This window comes from Perissodus microlepis, chromosome 15 (genome assembly GCF_051167445.1).
Source record: "Perissodus microlepis isolate ML-2025 ecotype Zambia chromosome 15, ASM5116744v1, whole genome shotgun sequence".
Taxonomy (NCBI): Eukaryota; Metazoa; Chordata; class Actinopteri; order Cichliformes; family Cichlidae; genus Perissodus; species Perissodus microlepis.
The window spans coordinates 25,919,266-25,940,140 of NC_140475.1; the positions used below are offsets into that span (position 1 = coordinate 25,919,266).

Below are 20,875 nucleotides of genomic sequence, written 5' to 3' on the forward strand. Positions count from 1 at the left end.
AAAAAGCGTACCGTGGAAAAACGTACCATGTTGACAAATAAAAAATGGCAAGACCTGGGATTTGGTTGTTCAGAAAGAGGGGAAAGTTTTGGTAGTAATGGCAGCGACACAGAGCCAGCGAGTGAGAGACAGAGCGAGTTTTGAGATGTGAGAGATTTGTGACATTTAGTGTATAGTTAGCGTGTTGTGTAGTCGTTGTTTTGCTTTGTGTGTCAGTGAGGGAAATAATGGATGTCACAAAGGCAAATTGCAGTGTAAACACTGTCTCCAGGTGGAAAACAGGAGCAGTTGTCAGGCCTATTGCCTGGCCGGTGTCATGAAATTAATATCCTTAGTATCCTTATTTTCTTATTATATTGTTTTATGTACTTTAATAATGAAGGCTTGTAGAGCAAGGCCACTTTTGACTCACAAACTAAGTGCTCAGCCAGACTGAAAAACAGGAAGTTTTAGTGCACAGGCATATTAATAGATAAGACACAGAAAAGAGAAACTTTGCCATATAAGCAATGTTTGAAACTGTGTGACGTGTAAAGTACCAAAATAAAACCTATACGAGGCACAGTTTATGATTCTAATGTTAGAGATCCTGCAACTGGCGTTTGGGCTGTGCAGGGCTCTCTCTTCCGGAAGATGATTGAATAAAAAGAAATATAAAATGTTTTGACCACTATGAGTCGGGTTTTCTCTGTTCTATCATGGGGACAAAAGAATCGGGGTTTAATACCGGCGCACAATTATTATTACTTTTTTTACTGGCACAAATCATTTGTGGGGCATCTTATTATGACACCTGAATGTTCTCTCATTTTAGTTATAGTAGTATTTTTAGATGGTTGTAAAAAAAAAACAACACCCCCCCCCCCCCCAAAAAAAACAAACAAACCCAAAAACAAACAAACAACAAAAAACTAAAACAAACACCAGATGCTTTGGCTGCATTTTTAGATAAATAAGAAAGAAAGTGTACTTCATTGATCCCCGTGGGGAAATTCCTCTCTGCATTTAATCCATTCACTCAGTGCAGTGGGCAGCCATTGGGCACCCAGGGAACAGTACCTTGCTCAGGGGTACCTCAGGGAAGCTGTTCAGGGGAATTGAACCCCGGACCTTCCGATCATGGGGCCACCACTCTACCTACTTAGCTATCTTTGTCCTGTTCGCATTGTATGACGAATTATGATGGCCGTTTGGTAGCTGTTTGCATACTATGCATACCCTCTCTCTCTTCATATGTGTGTGTGTGTGTGTGTGTGTGTGTGTGTGTGTGTGTGTTTCTCTGGTGAAATTCAGTATGGTTCCGACAAGAGTTTTATGTTAATGTACAATCCTTAATATGTTTTGTGTATGTGTGTGTGTGTGGGGGGGGGGGGGGGGGGGGGGGTGGTGGTGGTGTTCGCCCAGGGCGCCAAACAGGCTAGGACCGCCACTGTCTGCAACAGAACTGAAGTTATGCGCACGCGCCCGCTATCGGCGGCTGGCACTGTGACCCTCACCCCGCCCCACAGGCTCGCGCGGATACTCTCGCAGACACCGAGCTGTCCTTCAGACTTTGTCCGAGTTTCTGGAAGCTTCAGCGGGGACCGCGGGAGCCTCCTGCCCCCTCGGGGTCTGCAATAAGGACACGAGCTTACCGCCTCTCTGTCACTTTAACGGAAACACGAAGCAGCTCGTGAGCCAAAACTTTTCAGTGACCTGCTGACAGATTCCAGGTAAGTTTGTGTGATGAGCTTCTTCTGTTCCCGGTGAAATACACCTGTACCTGTGGGAGCAGCGGAGCGGCTGAAGCTGCTCCGTCCTCCGGCCGGTGCTGCCGAGCCGAACCCACCACAGCACCGAGTGAACTGAAGCTCAGACACTAAATTCGATTAATTTTGAAGGGAGTCCGGTTTGGCAGGTACAGCTCGACCTGTCAGCGGTTTTTAGCCACAACTGTGTTTAAACTTTTGAACCTTTGAATCGGAGCATGCGGGTCTGCTCTTATCCAATCACTGTATTGATCCATCAGCACTGAGATCAATGCATTTGTTCTTCTGTGAGGGTGTACCACTGACAGATATGCGCATGTGTACAGTGAAAGGTCTGTTTAAGTTGTTAAATGATGACAAACACCTGAGCTTCAGGTTTAAAGGATCATCCCTCAGTTTTTCCCGATACTGGAACAACTAGTGCTGAGTTTGTATGCCGGTCCTTCTCTGAAGACTGAAACCTGCTGCTGCTGATGAGGAGCGTTTGTTTCTGTGGTTAAAGTTCTGCTGCTGGGCGTGAGGAGGAGGCCACAGTTTAACCAAGCGATGAAGCATCTGTCCAAAAAGAGGAAGAGTCTTTATCCTGAGCTCATCTGCTGAGAAGGAATTTCTCCACCCAGTCAGCCTGTCTTTACTCACACACACACACCTTTACAGGTGAATTTCCTGCCGTTGTTTCTGCTGGTTTACACAGTCAGTGCTCACTTTATTAGGACCATGTTGCAGTGAGTCTGAAAGTTTCATGGTTGTGTTTAATATTCTGGAGCTTTACTGACGCAGGAAGGCTGGCTGGATGGGGGGGATTCAAATGCCCCGGGGGAGATTTGAATCCAGGCCTCTGGAAACACCCTTTGACCATGTGACTGACCTACTCCACCTTTCAAGTTTAAAGTTCAGGTTTTCTCACAGCGGCACGTTAATGTGGCGAGCGTGCTCAGCTGTCAGGACATGCACGCGCACTGAATACCAGAAATACCACATAGCTGACATATTTCACCCACCACGCTGTGACGTGCAGTCACTCTTCTTCACTAATGAAGACTCTGCAACACACTGAGTGCAGGATTCACGTAGCCTTCAGTCTGATTCATTCACTTTCCAAATCACAGCCACGATAGCTGTGAGCGCTTCGTGTTTATTTTTCTGTTACTGGAGCCAATCATGTGCTTTATTATCAGTCTGTTAATCAGCTGATCCATCAGCCTGATTCACTGCATTCTTCTTCTTTTTCTCTGTTTCTTGTTATTCATGCATTCCACAGAGTGCCTTTGTCCTGTCTTCCTTCCCTCACCCCAAACCGGTCTGAGCCTGGCTCTGCTGGAGGTTTCTTCCTGTTAAACTTGAGGTTTTCCTTGCCACTGTCACAAAACTTCTTACTCATATTTATTAAATTTATTAAACCCCCCAAAATATGACTATCCAGAGTTGGGACCAGGAAGCAGAGTTGCAGTCTTACACGCCTCTCTGCAGCTTCTCTCCTCCTGCTACCCCCCCAAAAACCCATCTCCATAGAGACTGTGTCAGCTTCTAAAAAGACAAAAAACAAACTAAAAACCAGCAACAAACAACTTAAACATAAACAATTACAAAGAAAGAACAGTACAGTATCCACATCTGAACCAAAGAGTAAAACAGTGAAATGTGGATTATTAAATATTAGGTCTCTCTCCTCCAAGTCTCTGTTAGTACATGACTTAATAATTGATCAACAAATTGATTTACTCTGCCTTACAGAAACCTGGTTGCAGCAGGATGATTATGTTAGTTTAAATGAATCAACACCCCCGAGTCATTCTAACTACCAGAAACCTCGAAGCACAGGCCGAGGGGGCGGTGTGGCAGCAATTTTTCACACCAGCCTATTAATTAATGAAAGACCAAGACAGACTTTTAATTCATTTGAAAGCCTGATGCTTAACATTGTCCACCCCAGCTGTGAAACTCAGAAACCAGTCTTACTTGTTATCATCTATCGTCCACCTGGGCCTTACACAGAGTTTCTGTCTGATTTCTCAGACTTTATATCTAATTTAGTTCTGAGCTCAAATAAAATAATTATTGTGGGTGATTTTAACATCCATGTAGATGCTAAAAATGACAGCCTCAACATGGCATTTAGTCTGTTATTAGACTCAATTGGCTTCTCTCAAAATGTAAAAGAACCCACCCACCACTTTAATCACACTCTAGATCTTGTTTTAACATATGGCATAGAAACTGAACATTTAACAGTGTTTCCTGAAAACCCTCTCCTGTCTGATCATTTCCTGATAACATTTACATTTACAATAATTGATTACACAGCGGTGGAGAGTAGATTTTATCAAAGTAGATGTCTTTCTGAAAGCGCTGTAACTAAGTTTAAGAATATAATCCACCCACTGTTATCATCTTCAATGCCCTGTACCAACACAGAGCAGAGCAGCTATCTGAACGCTACCCCAACAGAGGTCGATTATCTTGTTAATAATTTCACCTCCTCACTACGTACGACTCTGGATACTGTAGCTCCAGTGAAAACTAAGGTCTCTAATCAGAAGTACCTGACTCCGTGGTATAATTCTCAAACACGTACCCTAAAGCAGATGACTCGTAATCTGGAGAGGAAATGGCGTGTCACAAATTTAGAGGATCATCATTTAGCCTGGAGAAATAGTTTGCTGCTTTATAAGAAAGCCCTCCGCAAAGCCAGAACATCTTACTATTCATCACTGATTGAAGAAAATAAGAACAACCCCAGGTTTCTCTTCAGCACTGTAGCCAGGCTGACAAAGAGTCAGAGCTCTGTTGAGCCAACCATCCCTTTAACGTTAACTAGTAATGACTTCATGAACTTCTTCACAAATAAAATTTTTATCATTAGAGAAAAAATTACCAGTAATCATCCCACAGATGTAATATTATCTACAGCTACTCTTAGTACCATTGATGTTAAGTTAGACTCTTTTTCTCCAATTGATCTTTCTGAGTTAACTTCAATAATTACTTCCTCCAAACCATCAACGTGTCTTTTAGACCCCATTCCTACAAAACTGCTCAAAGAAGTCCTGCCATTGATTAATTCTTCGATCTTAAATATGATCAACCTATCTCTAATGGTCGGCTATGTACCACAGGCCTTCAAGCTGGCTGTGGTTAAACCTTTACTCAAAAAGCCATCTCTAGACCCAGCAGTCTTAGCTAATTATAGGCCAATCTCCAACCTTCCTTTCATATCAAAAATCCTTGAAAGAGTAGTTGTCAAACAGCTAACAGATCATCTGCAGAGGAATGGTTTATTTGAAGAGTTTCAGTCAGGTTTCAGAGCTCATCACAGCACAGAAACAGCTTTAGTGAAGGTTACAAATGATCTTCTTATGGCCTCTGACAGTGGACTCATCTCTGTGCTTGTCCTGCTAGACCTCAGTGCAGCGTTCGATACTGTTGACCATAATATCCTATTAGAGCGATTAGAACATGCTGTAGGTATTACAGGTACTGCACTGCAGTGGTTTGTATCATATCTATCTAATAGACTCCAATTTGTGCATGTAAATGGAGAGTCCTCTTCACACACTGAGGTTAATTATGGAGTTCCACAGGGTTCAGTGCTAGGACCAATTCTGTTTACATTATACATGCTTCCCTTAGGCAGCATCATTAGAAGACATAGCATACATTTTCACTGCTATGCAGATGACACCCAGCTCTATCTGTCCATGAAGCCAGATAACACACACCAATTAGTTAAACTGCAGGAATGTCTTAAAGACATAAAGACCTGGATGGCCGCCAACTTTCTGCTTCTTAATTCAGATAAAACTGAGGTTATTGTACTCGGCCCTGAAAATCTTAGAAATATGGTATCTAACCAGATTCATACTCTGGATGGCATTACCTTGGCCTCCAGTAACGCTGTGAGGAACCTTGGAGTCATTTTTGACCAGGACATGTCCTTCAACGCACATATTAAACAAATATGTAAGACTGCTTTCTTCCATTTGCGCAACATCTCTAAAATTAGAAATATCCTGTCTCAGAGTGACGCTGAAAAACTAGTTCATGCATTTATTACTTCCAGGCTGGACTACTGTAATTCATTATTATCAGGATGTCCAAAAAACTCACTGAAAAGCCTTCAGCTAATCCAAAATGCTGCAGCAAGAGTACTGACAGGGACTAGAAGGAGAGAGCATATTTCTCCTGTTTTGGCTTCCCTTCATTGGCTTCCTGTTAAGTCCAGAATTGAATTCAAAATCCTGCTCCTCACATACAAGGTCTTAAATAATCAGGCCCCATCTTATCTTAATGACCTTGTAGTACCATATCACCCTATTAGAGCACTTCGCTCTCGCTCTGCAGGCCTACTTGTTGTTCCTAGAGTATTTAAAAGTAGAATGGGAGGCAGAGCCTTCAGTTTTCAGGCCCCTCTTCTGTGGAACCAGCTTCCAGTTTGGATTCGGGAGACAGAAACTATCTCTACTTTTAAGATTAGGCTTAAAACTTTCCTTTTTGCTAAAGCATATAGTTAGGGCTGGACCAGGTGACCCTGAATCCTCCCTTAGTTATGCTGCAATAGACGTAGGCTGCCGGGGGATTCCCATGATGCATTGAGTTTTTCCTTTCCAGTCACCTTTCTCACTCACTATGTATTAATAGACCTCTCTGCATTGAATCATATCTGTTATTAACCTCTGTCTCTCTTCCACAGCATGTCTTTTATCCTGTCTTCCTTCTCTCACCCCAACCGGTCGCAGCAGATGGCCGCCCCTCCCTGAGCCTGGTTCTGCCGGAGGTTTCTTCCTGTTAAAAGGGAGTTTTTCCTTCCCACTGTCGCCAAAGTGCTTGCTCATAGGGGGTCATATGATTGTTGGGTTTTTCTCTGTATCTATGAAGCGCCTTGAGGCGACTTTTGTTGTGATTTGGCGCTATATAAATAAAATTGAATTGAATTGAATTGAATATGGTTGTTGAGAGCACAGAGACAGTACAGCATCTCAAGGTGACTGTTGTTGTGATTTGGAACTTTGATTTGGAGCTGAATAAAACCAAGTTAAAACTGGTCCACATCAGAAGTGGACTTGAGCTGTTGGTCAGGAATATAATTCAAATAATAATTTATGACACAACTAAAGCCAAATGGAGTCCAATCACAGTAAAGGACTCTGACCTCCTGAGCAGATAAAGGCATCCACTGGAGAAGCTCAGTTTGTGACTCAGAGACGTGTTAATGAATGTGAAACTGTGAGCCCGAGGCAGGCTGACATGGGCGTGATATCATCGCTTGTGTCAGGTCTGCTTGTCGTGGACGTTAAAAAGATGATGATGTCATTGATTGTTTGTGATTGATTACCTGTATCTGTTTTAACCCTCGTCAGCTCAAACATCGGTAAAACCTTTGGCCTGTCATCATGGCAACCAGTACCAAATGGGGGGCGGTAAAGGACCAGTTGACCAGAGGCCCCGCCACAGTCACTGACGGCAAGGTGGAGGCCAATCTGGAGAACGCTGACCCCGAGCTCTGCATCCGACTGCTGCAGGTAGGAAAGAAGCAGAACCTCAGGAGTCCTGCAGGGGAAGGAGAGGGCGTCTCACAGCTCTGACTGATGGTCACTCTGCCCCTCCAGGTTCCCACAGTGGTGAACTACTCGGGTCTGCAGCGGCGGCTGGAGGTGAGTAATCGGTCATGGATGGTGCAGTTCCTTGAACTACAGGGTTTGGACCTCCTGCTGGAGGCGCTGGAGCGTCTGTCGAGCCGCGGCTGCGCCCGCATCGCCGATGCTCTGCTGCAGCTCACCTGCGTCAGCTGCGTCCGGGCCATCATGAACTCGTCCGCAGGGCTGCATTTCATCCTGGACAACGAGAGCTACGTCAGGATGCTGGCTCAAGGTGGGTGGAGGACCAGAAAGTTAGAATGAAGCAGATCTGCCTTAAAACCACCTTAAAATCATATTTACACGCTACCCTGAGCAACAGGTAGACTCAGGTGGCTGTTCCAGCCTAAGCTAAGCAGGTAGCCAGTGTACCTGTGAGGTGACGATGACGACTCCGAGTCATTACTTATGAAAGCGGTAACTCCACCTCCTCCTATATGCCCTCAGCTCTCGACACATCCAATGTCATGGTGAAGATGCAGCTGTTCCAGCTGCTGGCTGCTCTTGCCGTCTTCGACCCTCGGGGACACCACCTCGCCTTCGATGCACTCGACAACTACAAGGTATGCTCCTTATTTCCTTCCTGTCCTTCCTTTTTTCCCTTCCTTCTCGGTCTCCTCTGAGGTGATTTGTGATTTCATGAGATCAGTTTAAGTAATCTGAACTCTGCCCCACGATGGCAGTCAGGACAGTTGGCGCTCAGTCATATAAACAGTTAAATGTTGCTGTAGGTCCAGGTCACTTTCAGAGGCTCTCTTGGCTGATTTCATTTGTTTAGAGGGGCATGTTTACCTGCTTGATGGACGAACCAACAGATGTCGCATGAGCTGGATGGCGAGACATGAGCAGGCCATTTGGGTCGGTTTGAAAAGCTTTATCTGCAGGACGTTAGCAAAAGGAAGTGCGAGTCAGTTTCACTTAGTTTCAAGGCTAACACGACAAGCAGAACAGCTCAAACTGAAAGCCACTGGCTGATTACCTAAGTCAGCAGAGAGCTCACAAAGCTCCACCACAGCTCCTCGCTGCCAGGTGAGAGCAACGACGACGTGGTCTGTGTACCATCAGGGCGTGACTGCAGATACACCACAACAAACAGCTGAGCCTCAGACGCTGCAGATCTTATCGTCCCCGCCCAGCCTGTTCTCACAGGCTCTGAGCTTACAGCATGGAATCATGGGATACCACACGCGCACACGTGTGCGCACACGTGTGCACACACACACACACGTTTTATTATCTTAGTGAGGACATCTCATTGACATAACCCTTTCCCTAGCTGCTTACCCTAACCATCAAAAATGAATGCCTAACCCTAACCATAACCTAACTGTAACCCTGACACTAAAACCACATTTTGAGCCTCAGACACGTCTTCAAACTTGTGGGGATGGGCACTTTGTCCCCATAAGGGCTGTTGGTCCCCACAAGTATAGTGGCATGCCAATTTTCTGTCCTCACAAAGATGTCTAAACATAACATGTACACACACACACACACACACACGCACACAGCTATTAGGAGTGTTTAATCATCACACTTCAGTCAGACTGAAGCAGGAAGTTGTGTTTAATGAAGGTGTAAACGAACCGTGTCCGTCCTCTGACCTGTCACTTCCTGCGTCTGTATTCAGAGCCTGAAGAAGCAGCAGTATCGCTTCAGCGTGATCATGAACGAGCTTCACGCCACCGACAACATCCCCTACATGGTGACGCTGCTAAGTGTGGTCAACGTCCTCGTGCTGCAGGAGGAGGAGCTGAGGAGGAGGCACCAGGTGCGGCAGGAGTTCATCGGTAAAACGAACTGTTTATCACCACTCTGACATCACCCCTGACATCATCATCATGATGTCATTGCTGACATCACTGCTTTCATCATATTGTAGGGGCTTTACCTCACAACAGAAAGACCTTGATGTGACTGTTGTTGTGATTTGGCGATGTATAAATAAAGTTGAATTAAACTGTTATCAGAGTTATGTGTAGGAGGAGCTTGATATCTGTCACAGTGTGACATCACATCCCTGTACGGAGGCTTTCCTGGAGTCAGGTCTCGCTGAGGGCTCGAGTGTCAGACCCTCAGAGGTCGTCATGGTGTGAGTGTGTCCTGCTGCTTGACCAAAATAAGAAGTGATATATGTGTCTGTGATTTTTAGGTCTGCAGCTGCTGGACCTGCTCCCCAGGCTCAGGTACTGGCTTCATTCTCACTTTGCTTACATCACTTATTAATCAATAATCAATCGTGTTTCCAATCAGTTTCCTGTCTGTGTGTGCAGGGAGACGCAGGACAAGGACCTGAACATCCAGTGTGACGTGTTTGAAGACTCTCTGTCGGAGGACATGGAGGAGATGGAGAGGCTGTACGGAGGGATTGATATGAGCAGCCACCAGCAGGTCTTCACAATGCTCTACACCATGGTAACCACAGTTTAAAGAGTGATGCGACTCAAGCTGGAACGTTTAAACCAATGTTTCCCAACCACTGTGCCACGGCACAAAGGTGTGCCGTGGAAGATTATCTTATTCCACCCAATTGGTACTCTAAGCGATCGGCTTGAGTAATGGGCAGAACAATTACATTATCTTCCACTAGAGGGGAGTACAACTACCTGCTCTAATTAAATTGGTTGCCGACTGCCAGTAAAACAGAAGAAGATGAAGAAGAAATTATATAATAGTCATGCTGTGAGTGAGACGACGCAGCACGTAATAGCAATAAATAAATATTTGAAAAGAAAAATAGTGAGTCTGACCTGGGTCCTTGAGAAAATTCCGACCCAGACGAAGGCCCTAGCATGAGTAGTGGTCAGAAGAAAGCAAAAAAAGGGTAGATTGGGGACAGACTTGTTAGTCCAATAATCACACAACTAGTATGTTAACTCCAACTTTAATTGTTGCCTTCTTTCGTTCCCCCACACAAGAAAAAACTGACACTCCAAAAAACTCCTACTTCCCCTTCCCGCCTGCGCGTAGCAATGCCCCCCTTCACTGGACACTTGCGCAGTGGGACAGATACATCTTAACAAACTGAACCAATTCTGCTATACCTGGTGCGCGGGGAAAAATTATCAATATGCTTTTTGTGACATTTTTGTTTGGTGGTATGTTGTCTTATTCTTCTAACGTGAAATATGTACCGTGGCTCCAAAAGATTGGGAAACACTGGTTTAAACTACAGAACCCAACACTGCCACCTTCAGAGCGATTGGCGCAGCATCTGTGAAAGTGACACTGCTGGTAGTTCTCTTTTCAATGATAGAAATGTAAGGAGACAGACGCTACGTTCACACTGCAGGCGAAAGCGCATCAAATCTGATTTTTTTGACCCTATGCGACCCATATCCGATCATGGTATGAAAGTGTGAACGGAACAAATCCGATATTTTCAAATCCGATCTGGGTCACTTTCGTATGTGGTACTGAATCAGAATCAGAATACTTTATTAATCCCGAAGAAAATTAGGGTTACAGCAGGCAGCACGCTAATGGCGCATGCGCACTTACAAAGGAACCTTCTGACCAACTTTACACAAACATCACATTGGGGAGACATGTCAGAAAGGTAGGCTGATAGGAAAAAAACAACGAAAATACATAACATGAGGTAAGAGGAGGAGGAAAAAAAACTCCACTCAGACTGAGCTCCTAGTAGGAGAACAGTTTGATAACAGAAAAAACACCTCAGCACAAAAAGCACATGACTATCAATACACCATAGAAACACAAGACAAGCAACAGGGGCGGGTAAAGGGTAAGAGAGAGCCGGTGTAGACAGCGCATCCGGTCCTGCAGCATGTCTGCGCTGGTCCAGTTGACTGCCATCTTCCCCGGCAGGGCACAAGCATCGAAGGCGTTTGGAAAGGGAGGGGGGATCAGTGTGTGCATATCAGTGTGTGTGTGTGTGTGTGTGTGTGTGTGTGTGTGTGTGTGTGTGTGTGTCCAGAGTTCAGCTGTGTCCGTCGCCCTGCCAGGCTAAGTAAACAGTCTTCCAGCCAACCCAGGTGGCCTTAAATCCAATCCAATCCAATACATATCCGATGTTTTAGAATGCGACTGCTGTTTGAATGGTCACGTCGCATTAAATCCGTCTTGTACGTCACTGACACAAGACAGACGGCAATTATCAGCGCCGGAGAAGCACCCGAGAAGACATCGCGAACGCTTCCTGGCCATCCAGTGTAGATGTTAGTGAAACTGTTGGGAAGACAACATGAACATTTTATTTGTACTGTATAATCTGCAGATTTTGACAGAAATCTGCAACTATTCTTTGAAGCACCGCTCCTCTCTAAAACAGCAATAAGGATAATTGTTAGGTTATCTACATTATTATGTAAATAACAAAATAACTTAAAGCAAAAATTGGGAAACGTAAAGTCCGAAGTCTTTATATTAAGGGCCATCAGTCAAACAATATTGTTTGGTCTGGGTCTAAACAGAGCGCGTTGTGTGTGACGTCTTCTTTTGCGCATGCGGGCCGCTTCGAGGGTTCACACTAGAGCGTGTTTTTTGTCGCATTTTATTTGTAGTGTGAACAAGCAGACAAAAAAATCGGATTTGATCAAAAAATTGGAATTGAGCATTAACACCTGCAGTGTGAACGTAGCCAAAATAACCTGTGCTGACCCTCTCTGCGTTCAGGTGTCCAGCCATCCATCCTCCGTGCAGCTGCTGTCCATCCTTCAGGCCTTGTTGCTGGTGGGTCCGGACAGAGCTGAGGTCTGGTGTGCTCTGGAGCTGCTGATGGATCGAGCCACCCTGCTGGCTCAGGATGGTAAGTATGAGGGCGCATCCAACAGCAGATCACTGGATCCAGCTCTGATTCCGCCTCTTTGTAGAAGTGTCCTCTCTATATAAACGATGACCCCTGTAAAGGGTCCCTTAAGGTTCAGATGCAGGCCCTGTTTTATGTCAGTTTGTATAAATGACAGCAGGCAGAGTATGATCAAAGCTGAGGGCATTTCACAGGATCAGGCGAAGGTGAATTCACCGGCTCTGTTTTTCTTGATCGCAGCTGAGGTAGACTCTGCAGATCACCTGCTGGAGAAGCTCCTCCCCCGAAAGACTTACTCAGCCAATCTTACCATCGACAGGGCGGTCCAGACTAGACTACCAGACAGTCCTCCCAGCCAATCAGAGGCCCTCACCAAAGATGCTCCGACAGCCCCCACTGCAGCAGCACTACCTCCGGCTCTTCCCACTTCCTATGCCCCCCCTCTACCTCCTCCCTTACCCGGTGCTATGACTCTTCCCCTTCCACCCCCTCCACTGCTGCCCACACCCTTGCCTGGTGCTATGGCTCCTCTCCCTCCACCCCCACCCTTACCTGGTGCTATGGCTCCTCTCCCTCCTCCCCCTCCACCCCCACCCTTACCTGGTGCTATGGCTCCTCCCCCTCCACCCCCACCCTTACCTGGTGCTGGACCTCCACTCCCCCCCTCTCCTCCAGGTGACATCAGAGCTGAGACAGTTCAAAGTCTGGGCAGGTTATATAGCAGCTCCGCTCCTAATTCAAGCCACACCCCCTGCCCAACACTGCGGATGAAGAAGCTGAACTGGCAGAAACTTCCATCCAGACTGGTGTCAGGTGAGGCCTGGTGTTGGCCCAGGTCAGGTGCAGGATTCATCCAAGCTAACGTCACTCTGTGTCCACAGGCCACGAGTCTCTGTGGACGTCGACATCTTTGGACTCCATGGAGCCAGATTACTGCAGCATCGAGCAGCTCTTCAGTCTCCCTCCGACTGAGACCAAGACCAGAACCAAGTCAAAGACGGAGCCCAAAGAGGTGCCGCAGCTTTCTCTGTCTTCACCTTACAGGTGTGGCGTTACAGGTTTTACCTTTTTCACATCGACATGTTCAATTCTGTCCACAGGTGTCCTTCATCGACGGCAAAAAGAGCCTTAACCTCAACATCTTCCTCAAGCACTTCAAATGGTGACTGTTCTTTTTCTGAGTCTTGCAGCCAATAAAAACACCTGTGCTGTGACATCACCATCCCTGTATCACCTGACCTGTCTCACCTGCAGTTCCCACGAGGACTTTGTGGATCTCATCCGAAGAGGAGACCGATCAAAGTTTGATGTCGAGGCCCTGAAACAGTTCATCAAACTCCTCCCAGAGAAACATGAGGTCAGAGCAGAGGTCACCTGCGCTTCACCTGTTCTCCACCTGTCTCTCACCTGTCCTTCACCAGCCTCTCACCTGCCCCTCACCTGTGCTCCAGTTGTCCTTCACCTGTACTTGACCTGTATCTCATCTTTCCCTCCTCAGGTAGGGAACCTGAAGTCTCATCTGGCAGAGCGGGACAAGTTGGCATCAGCAGATCAATTTTACCTGCAGCTCATTGATCTGCCCAGGTGTGAGGACAGCGCCAGCTGCAGCACACATCAAGCACAGATAAATAAGCACAGCTCACCACAGGTCCACTCACTCGCAGTGTGTGTGTGTGTGTGTGTGTGTTGCAGTTACTCTCTGAGGATTGAGTGTATGTTGCTGTGTGAGGAGAGCAGCTGTGTGTTGGAGACTATGAGGAGACCGCGCCTGCCAGAGTGTGTATACACATGACAAACACACAGCAGCTACACAACAAACACACTGGCTGCACACGCACGTTTGGCTGCTAATCTGCTGTGGTGGTGTTCTTGTTTCTGTTTGTGTGTGTTGTTTTGTGTGCAGGTGTGAAGGAGAGCGCTCGGCTGCCAGTCTTCTGTAAACTAATCCTGAGTGTCGGAAACTTTCTCAACTATGTGAGAATCTTTTTTTTTTTCCTCCTTGTAATCTGATTACTTTGTGTGGCATGCTCAGTGACGGTCCTAAAGCAGTTCTCTTCCCGAAGACTCAAACCACACAAACAAACTCAAACACAAACTCTGACCAGTGTTGGGGTCGTTACTCAGAAAAAGTAATCTATTACACATCACTTGTTGCTTTGCAGTCTGTCATATGCCCGTCCAACCTGAAGCAGCGTTACATGATCATCAGTGACCAGTGTAGACCTGAGACTACATTTACACGTGCAGCGCTCTGAAGCACATTTGTTTCCACTGCTGCGCCGCACAGTAATAGTTTCCCGCTGCGCCAAGTACAGTGCAGCACGTCAGTGAGGAGTACTCGGCATGTGCGCTGTGTCACACGACCAATAGAATCGAAGACTACCACTGCACTAAATTCCATCACAGGATGAAGGAAAACATTCGTATCAGTGCGTATCAGAGTTCTGTGAACTTTTTCACACAGGTTTATGTGCATGTATGGGGACCTCCAGAGCCTCTTAACAGCTCTGGGGACGACACACTCTTCACTAGTCTGGATAGTTGAAAGCTTTCATCTATATGAATGAGCGATATTTTTTTTTTTTATTAAAAATTTGAACATAATTCAACACAAACTCTTGTGAAGGACACAAAGTCAGAGAGATATAGGTTTAATACAGACTCGTAGAGTGGTAACAAAAAAAAGACTTCCAAGCAGAGCGCATCGGCCAGCACAACACAGAGTTTGGGTCCTTTACGCTAAGCGAGACAGGTGGAGAACAAGCTAGCGGTCAGTGTGCCGCTTCCTATGCAAAAGGGCCTTAAGTTCTTGGCTAGCTTAGCATTAACATGCTGTCTGTGCAGATGTTAGCAGTATAATGCAGCTGTTTATGTCCTGGATGCTGGTTCCACTGCACCATGATGCTTGTCCTTTCGTGCAAGAAAAATAAGTCATGTCCATGTCTCTGCTGTGGAGTGGGCTGCTAGCAACTGCTGGACTTCACCTCAGCTAACTGGAGCCTCTGATGAAGTTTTTATGAAGTTATCTAAGCAGTAATATCACAGCTGTGAGGTTGATTGCACTAACAGTTCATCCGAGGAGTGTTTTGTTTGTTTTTTGTTTTGTTTTTGTTTGTTTGCAGATTCAGGCAGGTGTGACTCAGCACCAACTATTAGCTCAGCACAAATCTACCAACAGAGACTGTCTACCAAGACAGTTCATTTAGTTGCCAAATCATAAACCAGTCTGTTATTTAGCTGAAATAAAATGTAAAGGCTGGTAGTCTGATTTAGTCATGTGATGTATGGTCCATCAGGGAACTCACACGGGGAATGCTGAAGGCTTTAAGATCAGCACTCTGCTCAAACTGACCGAAACCAAAGCCAACAAGTCGAGAGTCACGCTGCTACACCACATCCTGCAGGTAATGCTGGGAATACTACGAATACTGGGGAATACTGCAGTATTCTCATAATAATTCAGTTGCTGCTGTTTGTGACCCTTAGGAGGCTGAAGAGAATCACCCCGACCTGCTCAACCTGCCCGATGACCTGGAGATCTGTGCAAAGGCTGCTGGGTAAACACATATAAGAGTTCAGTCACGTACAGACTGCTGGGCGGAGTCTGTGACGTGGTAGCTCAGGTGTTTCGCCTGCAGCAGTGTTAAATGTTGCCCTCTGACTCCACCTGCAGGCTCAGCTTGGACTCTATTCAGTCTGAAACAAACACTCTAAACAAACGGCTGAAAAACTCAGAGAGGAGCGTTTCCTCCTCATCTGACGACATGAAGGAGCAGTACCTGTCCACCATACAGGTGAGTCACTCAGGATGAGGCTGTCACCTTTACGGGCAGATAAATCCAGTCTGTACACTCACTGACACCGTTTTAGTGGGACAGACCTGCTGTTCCAGGTGAACTTACCTGTTGTTCTTATGTGGTGTTACCAGGAGAGCCTGCAGGCTGTTGAGCAGCTGCAACTCCTGCTGTCATCTGTGGAGGAGCAGAGGAAGCACCTGTCCGCCTACCTCTGTGAGGACAGCAGCAGCTTCTCCCTCGAAGAGCTCTTCAGCACCATCAAGACATTCAGAGACCTCTTCCTTCAAACCCTCAAGGTCAGTGGCCAATCGCAGTGCGGCTCAGTCTGCAGGACTCATACCCTGCCGCACGTTTGCATGTGTCATTTAAACTCTGTCTCAGCCAGCCAATCGGCTCTGACTTCAACCGTGACAAAGTGTGGTAGCTGCCACAAATTAGTCCTGTTTCCCTGTAAATGTTAAGCTCCGCCCTCTCTGGGGGGCCGGTTAGCCTGCTGAAGGAACTGTGTGTTCCTTTTATTCTTCCATCAGGAGAACAAAGGTCACAGGGAGCAGGAGAAGAGGAGGAAGAGGTTGGAGGAAGGGAGGAAACTGAGAGAAGAAGCCCCCACCAGAAAGATCAGTAAGTCAGACACCATCATTTCACCTTAAATCCTCCCTCCTTAAATGGAGAGACAGGTGTCCCTCACCTGTCTCTCCGGGTGAGTGGCAGGTGAAGGACAGGTCAAGTACAAGTGGAAGGCAAGTGGAGAACAGGTGAGACATGTGAAGGGCCGGTGACGGACAGGTCGAGAATCAATAGCTGACATCAGCAACATTTCTCTGCAACAGTTTATCAGCAGCTGAATATTTAAAGGAAATGATGTGACAGCATCAGGACGAGAAGAAAGTTTGTAAAGATTAAATGCTGCTGTACCTGTGAGGCTGTCAGGTGACGCAGTGACAGCTTTCACCTGTTGTTTGTGACACGAGCGCTAAGCTCACAGGGGAACGTGTGTCTGTGCTGCAGTTAGGACGGACATGGCCAATCGGGACGAAGGATGCATCGTCGACAACCTGCTGGCTGAGATCAGGAAGGGCTGCAGGCTGAGGAAGACAAGGCCACGGGCAGAGCCGGACGGTGGGGTCGAAGGTGAGAGCCCGGCAGGACTTCTGCAGACTTTCTTGTCACCACTGCTCGTTTGACCCAAGTTCTCCTTTTCAGGTCACCCCGGGGTCACGCAGATGTCACCGGCCCAAGACAAGCCAGATTTGCCCGAGAAGCCTCGGGAGGAGGTCCGGACTCCCACACATCCACCTGCTGGAACCAGACCAGAACCGGAGCCAGCAGAGCCAGACAGAGCTGCCTCAGAGCTCCAGGCCCTCGGTGAACCCCCCGCAGCTGAGGTCCAGGGTCCGGAGTCTGAAGTGGACACCGGACCGGCGCAGCAGGAAGTCCAGCACGCAGCTAGTCAGCAGGATGTGACCCAGGTCAACAGGAGCAAAGATCCTAACCCGGAAGATTCTGCTCCCCAGAACGCATTGAACACCTTAGACACCAGCCCGGCAGGTAGAGTGAGGCGCTGTGCTCTCTGCTTCAGGCTTTGAGCACGCTCAGTGCTGCTGTTTGTTTCTGAAACATGGAAATTTTAATGCTTCCTGTCCCACAGCCCACCCACACAGATCAAGTTGTGTTCAGTGTTTGCAGCAGAGTGACGGAGACTCGGCCGCAGATTGCAGTTGAGTGGAGTCGAGATTGCCATACCATGGTGATGTAGCCGGGTCAGTGTGGCTGTTGTGATGTAGCTCTGAGTCTATGAGGTCACTTCCTGTTCCTGAACATTAGTGTTTCCTGTGACATGGTGAGCTGAGGCTCAGGCTGTAAGGTCGCATCAAGACGATGATAGAACATCCTTTAGTGTTGATGATGAAATAAGCTTTATATCTAGAAACCGACCAATCGTATCCTCTCTTTGATCCCCAGAAGGCAGTGGTCACACAGGAAAAAAGCGTTTGAAGAAAAAGAAAAAATGCATCCTTCAGTGAGGTGAGCTCACCTGCAGCTGTGCATAAATCCACGTCAGCGGCGATTCACTGCTGTCCTTCACTCTAAAGCATTTCATTGGTCGAAATGTTTTTATGTTGTGGGATTTAAGGTCTTTTTTAAATATCATTTATTATTTTATTCTTCTTCTATGGTTCCAGGTACATGGGTCAGGACTTGTTTCTGTGGCGACAGGACTGGACCTGCAGGAGAACAAAGTGTTTAAAAGGGAAACACAATCATAAAGAACGAGGAAGCAGCAAGGATTCTGGGCAGAGCTTCCTGTGACTGACTGATCTAACCCTCGCTCACCTCTCAGTGGCGCCGAAGTGACTGTGTCCATTTGTGATGTCAGCAAGGTTTCTGTGTGCACTTCCTGTCAGGTCGAGGCGCTGCTGGTCTCTGAGCTCAGGTGGTCTGATGTGGGTGGGGCTCAGAAAGCACAGCAAATAAACTCTTTCCAGGTTAATGCCACCTGCCTGCTCACCTGGTTTCTTGCAAAAGACCTTTTAGATTAAAAGCCTTGCATTGTTCCCGTGCAGGTGTTCAGGTTTTAGACTTTTCTGTTCTTATTGTTGAGGAAAGTTCGCTGAGACTTTTACTGTTAGAATAAATGTTGTTCTAGCTCTTTGATGAGTCCTGTTTTTTGTTTGTTTGCTTGTTTTTCTGTCCCGTTTGGTACTTTAGCAATCAGAATTGTCTGAGGGCCAGGAAAGATGCCCAACAGGTTTATTTCTTCAAGTGGAGAAAATGTGTCAATGTGATATTGGTGCACTTGATTGAACTTTATCATTATTATTATTATTATTATTATTTATTTATTTATTTATTTAAAGTTATTAGAAATTGGACAGACAATTAGACAGAAAAGGGGGAAAGAAAAACAGGGGATCAGGGGACAGTAAGAGAAGACACTGAGAAAATCCATTGGGTCACCTGTTAACAGAAGAAAAAAGAAAAACAACAAGAACAACACAAAACAGAGGTCAAAGCAACAACCTATCTACGTGTAAGTAACAGTAAATACTAAATATTGAATGTTGTTGAGCAGCACGCAAGATCGACAGCGCACGATATGCTTTAAGGTAGCAGCCAAGGAAGATATAGTTTGTGTCTGTGAGCACCCATGTGTACAACCCCCAGACCCAGGAGATGTTACCCTTTTCCCTGGGGTGGAGGCAAGCAGCCTGCAGCCACAGGGAGGCCAAGCGTCCTGATGGTGTACAGAGAACAGGGGTTGTGAAGACCCCATACCTCACTCCGCTTGCTCATATGTCGTGTTGCTGCGTGCTCTTCTAAGCGAGCAGCTCCTGTGCTCACCTGACGCTCACCTGCACCGAGGAGCTGCTGTGATTGACGGAGCAGCAGCTCTCCGAGAACCAACACATATTGGACTTTCAGTTCCAGGTTTTGAGCCACAAAGTACTCATTGCCATATGCAGTAATCTGATTGGTCAAATCTGAGCCTGTTTAGAAAAAATAACTCCCAGATGCATCCACCCATGATGGATGTTTCTTTTTCAATCACTATGTGCTAAAAGACCTCCCTGCACTGAATCATACTTGTTATCAATCTCTGGCTCTCTTCCATAGCATGTCTTTTATCCTGTCTTCCTTCTCTCACCCTAACCAGTCGCGGCAGATAGCCGCCCTCTCACTGAGCCTGGTTCTGCTGGAGGTTTCTTCCTGTTAAAAGGGAGTTTTTCCCTCCCACTGTCGCTAAAGTGCTTGCTCATAGGGGGTCATATGATTGTTGGGTTATTGTAGGGTCTACCTTACAATATAAAGCGCCTTGAGCTTGTATAAATGAAACTGAATTAGTGTACACCCCCCCCCCCCCAACATACACACACGCACGCACACAGCGCAGGTAAGCAGCTGAGTCACACATGTGAGGTAGACTCTTCATCTGCAGCTCACAGACGGTCACACGCAGAGCCATGAACCGGAGACGTGCACGTGCTTATTCACGCGTTTACTTTTTTTTTAAACAATAGATGACGTCATCATCCTCATCCCCGTGTCAGCGTTGCGGTGACGTCTCGCAAAACCGGCGCTTCCCGTACTGAAGCGACGGCGCTCCAAATCATGTGACCTCTGCCCGGCGCACGCTGAGCTGATCGATCAGAAGAATCTGTGCTGATTACCGATGAGCAGGTCTTCCGAAATCCCTCACACTGCCGAGCGCGCGACCGGAAACCGACCCGCCTTCACAATAAGAGTAGGCCGAGGGCAGCCGTTCCGTCACGGTCACACCTGCAGTCAGGTGTGCTGTGACGAAGTTACCCGCGTGGTCACACTTTTTACTCGTACATGAGTTATCCTCCATCATCGCTCCTCAGCAGACCAACGCTGAGGGGGCCGTGCTTTTCCGTGCTCAAGTCTTACAGTATGTAAAAGGGACTCTGAGCTGCTCTCCGGTTTAAGTCTTGCTGGATCATGCAGGTCTGACGTGCCACTTACACAGCCATTCGAGTCAGTCGTGAGAGGTGTGCACCGCTGGATTGGCTCAGCACACACCATCCCTATCGGTACAATCTGCAGAATCCTGCCTACCACGTGACCTTAGCCAGCAGGTGAACCACTGTTTCATTTTAATCAATGGCTAGTTTTGTGTGAACAAAAACAACATGAAAATTCAGTCTGACTCACCGAAATTACAACATAGTGCCTCTGAGTCTAACTACTGACCACTGCCAAGCCAAATGTATGATAACAGAGCTCCACAGCGCCCTCTGCTGTGGCAGTACCAGGTAATTTGACAGCCAGCCCCAGTGTGCCTGCCTCAGACTCGGTCGGTGCTGCAGTGGACTGTAATATTCTATTTTTTCTAATAAAACCTGTTCAACCTCACTGGGCATGTTATCAGGTGCGGGCTTTTATTGTGAAGGTCTCGGCAGCTCT

At 46.8% G+C, this 20,875-nt stretch overlaps 2 long non-coding RNA genes and 1 pseudogene across 4 annotated transcripts in view; 1 reads left to right on the forward strand and 2 right to left on the reverse strand.

Moving 5' to 3' along the window:
- LOC146372283 (uncharacterized) overlaps positions 1-12,075 on the reverse strand; it is a 154,048-nt gene extending 141,973 nt beyond the window's left edge. Inside the window, exons 1-2 of one of the 2 annotated variants that reach the window (XR_014802695.1) lie at positions 12,005-12,075; positions 11,520-11,572 (exon numbers count right to left, since the gene is read on the reverse strand). This is a non-coding gene — a long non-coding RNA (uncharacterized LOC146372283). Of the gene's footprint in view, positions 1-11,519; positions 11,860-12,004 lie in introns of those variants that run through there. The other variant, XR_014802694.1, reaches the window with a different exon arrangement.
- On the forward strand, positions 1,516-18,601 carry LOC146372290 (inverted formin-2-like; annotated as a pseudogene). Its single transcript, XR_014802689.1, has 24 exons — positions 1,516-1,712; positions 7,106-7,267; positions 7,355-7,616; positions 7,829-7,944; positions 9,012-9,171; positions 9,534-9,567; positions 9,655-9,796; positions 12,020-12,152; positions 12,393-12,965; positions 13,034-13,164; positions 13,253-13,314; positions 13,407-13,509; positions 13,651-13,736; positions 13,845-13,928; positions 14,056-14,126; positions 15,449-15,556; positions 15,639-15,709; positions 15,826-15,946; positions 16,081-16,245; positions 16,480-16,570; positions 16,958-17,080; positions 17,153-17,497; positions 17,912-17,974; positions 18,133-18,601. The product of XR_014802689.1 is annotated as an inverted formin-2-like (transcript).
- Positions 14,788-20,767, reverse strand: LOC146372291 (uncharacterized). The gene is made up of 2 exons (XR_014802698.1): positions 18,284-20,767; positions 14,788-18,174 (listed from the first exon to the last, which is right to left on the reverse strand). It is a non-coding gene; the product is annotated as an uncharacterized LOC146372291 (long non-coding RNA).
- Between the last annotated feature and the right edge of the window lie 108 nt (positions 20,768-20,875).